This window comes from Larus michahellis, chromosome 1 (genome assembly GCF_964199755.1).
Source record: "Larus michahellis chromosome 1, bLarMic1.1, whole genome shotgun sequence".
Classification (NCBI taxonomy): Eukaryota; Metazoa; Chordata; class Aves; order Charadriiformes; family Laridae; genus Larus; species Larus michahellis.
Window position 1 is genome coordinate 64,282,320 of NC_133896.1, and position 6,000 is coordinate 64,288,319.

Below are 6,000 nucleotides of genomic sequence, written 5' to 3' on the forward strand. Positions count from 1 at the left end.
TATTCCATCACTCACTGCCAAAAGAGGGAGATGCTTCACACTGTTTACAAGACTATGAGATTTATACAGACTTCTGAAATTGTTTGGAAGAAAGTAAAGCATTATAAGGTATGAAAAGTGACAGAGCATTCTTCAAACCACTAATGGACTCAACAACCTAAATCCTGTCATTGAAAAGGAGACCAAGTACTTACTATTGTTTAATTACAAAAAGAAAAAAAAATTAATTCCTTTTTAATATGCTACTTAGCATTTAGTTACATTTTTAGGTTACTGAGTAATGAGTTTTAAGATGCTCTTGTTCTTCCATGGGAGATATCTGATCTCGTCAGGGAGCCTGAGCCGCTTGAGGATTGTCTCAAGTCATGCTTAGCTTCACAAAGCTCCATCATGCAGGGCACAGAGGTCTCCAGTTTCTCCTGCCCTCACCTCTGTTCCCAGATGCTGACTAAGCAAGGCCTGGCAAAGATCAGCTTTTTTCTGGTGGGTTGCCTTCATGGAATAGGGTCTTAGAAGGTCGTCTCTGTCTTTACGTAGCCTCCTTTTGTTATATATGGAGTATATGAATGGAGAGGACTTCGTGCAGAAGAGACCCACATTCTCCTACCACTTTGTGCTCCAAAATTCTGGGAGTGGTGGTTCATTAAGTGCGTCTACGGATGCAAGGAGGACTGCCAGTGGTGAGTGGGACAAGATATTCACACAAAAGTGCAAAGGCCATTTTGAGAACTCTAAGACCCCAGAGCTCAACCTATGCTGAAGTTAAAAACCTGTTTGTACTTCATTATCCCTCTGGCCTTGCACAGGGTAGGATGGTAATTAATGCTCCAGTGGATGATAGTTGAACATGCACACGCACAGAGACACACTCACTTCATCGCTTGCCTTGTAGATGGCAGAGCAACACCTGATTTTCACTGAGAACAGAGAATTTGCACAACCAATTGTTCATGTTCAAGATGAAGCATTCCCATAAAGTAATAATACAGCTCTTTGTCCGTTGTCATCTTTTACGGTGATGTGGGAAGTCACCTACAGAGAGATCCTCTCTCGTTTTATTTTACTTAGCTCATACTAATCGTCTCTAGAGAAACCCAAATGGAATAAAAAAACCCTGTAATCTTACAGAAAAACACAAGTCTGTTATAAAATCTTCACTGTTTACTGAGACCATTTCTTAAGAAAGACCATTACACATGGCTTGTGGTAAAATGAGATTTGACATTAAATATAAATACGTACACGCACACTCAGTGTGTCTTTTACAGAAAAATATCTCTATCCCACTCAGGTACCTTGAGTTATAGAAGGCTCGATTGCTATGCAATCTCCATTGAAACTATTATGTCCATTGGCAAAGAATATTTTTTATTTGTATTTATTCAGCCTCTGCTTCCTTAGTTACGCTGTAGACCCTTTAATTTGCTGCATCCCCCCATTTCTACCCCAGCAGCAAAAGATGAGAGCTTGGATCTGAAAAGGTCAGTAACTATTTTTTGTCGTGTTAAGGATAAAGCTTCTCAAGAGCAGAACACAAGAAAGAATCCTTCTTTAAAAATAAACAAATAAATAAATAAATGTAATGATAAACGTTTTCCGTTAATTGTTAGCTATTTAGCAGTTGCTAAGTGTTTGTTACTGGAGGTTCTAGAGGCAGAGTAAAAGAAAAATGTAATATGCTGGGGATGGAGGAAAGGAAAAGAGCTTTCTACGACAGTGATTAACTTGTGTACTATTGCATTTTGAAATATGGTCTGTTGTTTTGGTTTTTTTACCCTGATATACAACTTCAAAAACCTGCTGTTCGTAATGAAAGAGTTCTGCACTCAAATTATTATATTTTTTTCCTGTCTGAAAAATGTTAGCATTTTTTATTACATTAATTCTTGTCTTTCTATTATTCATTACATAGCACTAGAGATGCACATGGGACTTGGGTACTCAACCTCAGTCAAGTGCGGTTGGTGTCACTTCAGGGAGCACAGTGGGCCTCAGTGGGACAAAGTGGCTGCCTGGGAATGTGCTTGATGCAAAGGGAATCTCCAGCTGGAAGTATGGACTGACTTCCACTTTCTCCTCAATGCATTTATGGTGGAGGTAGTGGGCAAAGAGCTGTAACACAGGGCAATATTATCCCTACTGGCCTTTCCCCTTTTCTTTTTCATTCTTCCTTGCTCTCTTTCTTTCTGTCTTTCTTCCACTCTCTACTTGGGCTTAAGCCACATAGTGCTGACCCAGAACTCAGGGAGTAAGTGATTACCTGGTAAAGGATGTGTCACTGTTGTAAATAGTCTCCAAACTTCTCTGGGGCTGGGAATTTTGGGAAGAAATGTTGAGGTGGAGAGCTGATTTTGGAAGGTGGGAGTAGAATCCCCAGTGTAAGGATCAACACAACAAAAAACTAGGTACACGTGCCAGAGAAAGACACAAAAAAGGGCCCAGACTGAGGTGCTGAAGGGCCCCATCCCAAAAATAGGATTACCTGGGCAGTTGATGGAACTGGCTGCAAGGAAAAACAGAGATTTCTTCTCTTGTCTTCTGACAAGATATACTAAAAAAGATTTATATTGAATTCAGGACCTGATTTGGGATATATTCTGAACATGAAGTAGCCCGTTTTCAGTCTGGAGAAATGTCTTGATACTCATGATATAATGTATAAAGAGCCTAAAATCTATAGTATCACAGTCCTGTAACAATTTACATGAGCGCTGTGCTTTGTGTGCTGCAGATAGATAGTCTTCAACAGGGCATTGCCCAGTGCAAAAACCCACGGAGTGGCAGGACCAGGTCTCCGTTTATCCTTGGCTGGGAATGAAGTACAACGTTTGTTCTCTTTGCTATTGTCCTCTGTTGATGACAGGGGTCCGTCAAGCCGCCTGCACAACTGAGTGTCACAAAGACAAAACATATGCTCTCTCTGATAAAGATGGTTTTGTAAGTAGCTGAATTTGAACTGGGCCTGTGTATCGTCAGCGCTACCTACTTGCTGTGTTATCAGGAAAGCTGCCTAAATAAGCCACTGCTCTGTCTACCAGCATGGGAAGAAAAAGAGCAGTAAATTTTCTTTCGGTGCCATGTGTACCCAAAAGTGTAAGTGCTCTGCAACCTTAACGTAAGGGTCACAATAAAGTGGTACAATAAAGGCAGAATGACAAGCTCTTAGAGGAAATAAAAACAACGGAAAAGGCAGCCACCTTCCTATTTTGCAGCATTTATGCTACAGGTCCCTTGAAGTAGATGGATTTCATTGAGGGAGATGAAAAACACACTAATCTTAAAAGCAGAAATAGACATTATTTGCTGTTGTTATTACTAGCAATGACAACAAAATTTAACAGCCATTATTGTGCATTGTATTGTAGTTTAGTAATACACTCTCAGATGACACCTTTGATTCAGAAACTTTTATGCAATTTGTCAATGCTAAATACCCACCATCCCCGTGCGTGAGGTGGAAGGTTAATCTCGGAGGTTGTCCTTAGGCTCCCTCTGTAGTCAATGGAGCATGACAGGTCTATTCAGAAGGTGATTCAGAGTGGAGGGCTAATTTAGCAAATCTGAAAGATGTCATGAAGGGCCTCTCCCTTTGCTGGCTATGGAGGGAGCTTAGGGAAATGAAGTGAATTAGGCTGACCTGCGTTTTGCCTGGTAGTTTGCCCTCCCGTTAAGATAGCAAGCTGCAACAATAAAACCCAGCACTTCAAAGATACTTAGGAATTTTAAGAGTAAGGGGTCTTAACAGCGTTGATGACAGGAGCCAAAAAAAGGAAAAGGCCATAGATTGTGGCTGTGAGCGATCAGAACTGAAGTCCCAGCACAAATCTTTCTTGTCGGAGGGGAGGGAGGAATGCCCACGTAGCACGGCTCCGAGCGGGACCGGAAAGAGGTGGAAGAGGAGAGCTCGCTGCCTCCTCCTTGGACCTGATGTCGGTATTGAGGCCGAGGGGAGAGAAAGTCCCTGCTTTTGTTCGCTTGTTTGCCTCAGCTGAGGGAGGGAAGAAGAGAGGGAGGGAGGCCGGTGGAGGGGCCGTGCCCCCCGCCGGGCTCTGGGTCCTTTGTGCCACGCAGCAGGTGTGAGGGGAAGCTCCTCTCCCCGGATGAATGCGCATGTGGATGCGGATGCCTCCGCTTCTTTCATGGCCGTGCTGGGAACCAGAGCGAAGCCGCATTTCTCAACAGCAGGCCAGTAATTCCTGGAAACAAGCGAGCACAGGAAGGGGCCGTGGGCCGAGAATGGGGATGGTTTGGGAATAGCTCTGCAGGGCCACTCCTTATCTAGCGTTGCCCATTGACAGATTTAGGACTTCATCCCACAAGGCTTTCAGCATCTCCTGAGCGACAGAAAACTGGTATCTTAACTACTTTTCTCTGTGAAAAGCTGATCTGGCCAAAAAAATCTCTCTAAATTCTTCAGTTGAAAGGGGATACGTAAACCTAAAAAAAAATATCATAGTACCCACAGACCCCTCTTATTCACATCCCAGTTCCTCGCATGCTCTCTGTTTGGCACAGGCGAGCTCTCGCCAGCCCGACGCTCCTTCCCCTGCATCCATATCAGCGGCTGCAATGACAAGAGCTCTAAGCCAAATGCCTGGCAGGCGGGAACCTCCGCCAGGACAAAACCTGCATATTTAGACCTGTGCTTTCAGTGCCAGGTGGGAGGTATGTGCATCAAAGAAAGGGGACCTGAGGCTGCGGCTGGCAGGCTGTGCTGTTGATCCAGGGGGGGCAGCCACTCTCGGGGAACAGAGTGTCTTAACGGAGTTAAGCCATGGGTTAGGGGTGCTGAATTTGCCGTACGCTTCCCAACACGTTTCAAGTTGGTGCTGGTTTCACCTCAAAGCCAAATCATGTCATCTCTGAGAAGAAAAGCTGAACTTCCTTTTAAATATAAGTTTTTAAGAATGGTTTTAGCAATCTAGGCAAATATAAACCTAATCTTCTATTCTTTTCTGTAGCAGATACAGTAGGCCAGGCTGTGAAAATTACTGCCTCCAGGGACTGAACCTCCAGCTGTTGGCGCTAAAGCATGTGCTCAATTAAGGGCCCTATCCCCTAGGTGCGTTGAAGCACCCAGGATTAGTCCAGGTAGTCTTAACTCTCCCTGTGTCCTCAAGAACAGTATTCCTTGCTGTCTGGGCTCTTGTGGAGGTGTAGAGCAAAGCAACAGGAATTCAGGGTCTGGGACCTTAATAAGGAACTAGTCCAGATGAGCTGGACCCTTAATACAAAGTCCTGAGCAGCCAGCAGCTTCCCAGCAGGGAGGAGCTCAGATAAACTTCTGGGTTTACTGTTTCCTAGATCTAGCTTCTTCCACTAATGATGTGAGGATTGTAGTAACCATATTTCTTTTTTTCTGAATCACCTGCTGGAACATTGCAAGACTTTAATTATATCCCTAAAAAAACCTTTGAGGGTCTAAGCCAAAACCTGTAAATCAGACCAGACTTGTGTTTTTTATGGATGGGATGAAACTGAAGGTACCAAACTCCCCCTTCCATCACAAACATCTCCAACCTTTTACTTTGCAGATATCTGACAACTAAGCTGGAGAGAATCAGGCCTTTTGGCTGCCAGGAGCCTTGTCAACTTGTGCCAGAAGTGCTTGAGACTTCTCAGATGTGGTGTTTAAGAAGCTGAACAGAGATAATATTTTCAATAGTACGAATTTAAGCTCTGTAGTTAGTTGATTAAGCACGATACGGTATTTGATGTGGAGATCAGGGCTGACTAGGACAAAAGCAAGCCACCTCAAGCAGTGGTTTCCAGGAGATGCAACCTGTTAGGAGAGGTGGGGAAGTCTGTGCATTTGGCAAACCTTCTGATAGCGTGTCCTTCATTTTTCTTCATGCCTTTAAAGTCAGCTTTCTTTGGAATGGGCTAAGGTAAAAAGGTTTTGATTCTCCGGTGTGAATTACTAGTCCCGTTATCACTAATTCTCACGCACTCCTATAATATCTGCTGGTGCAGCTTTTGCTTTTCTGATACAGCACTTTC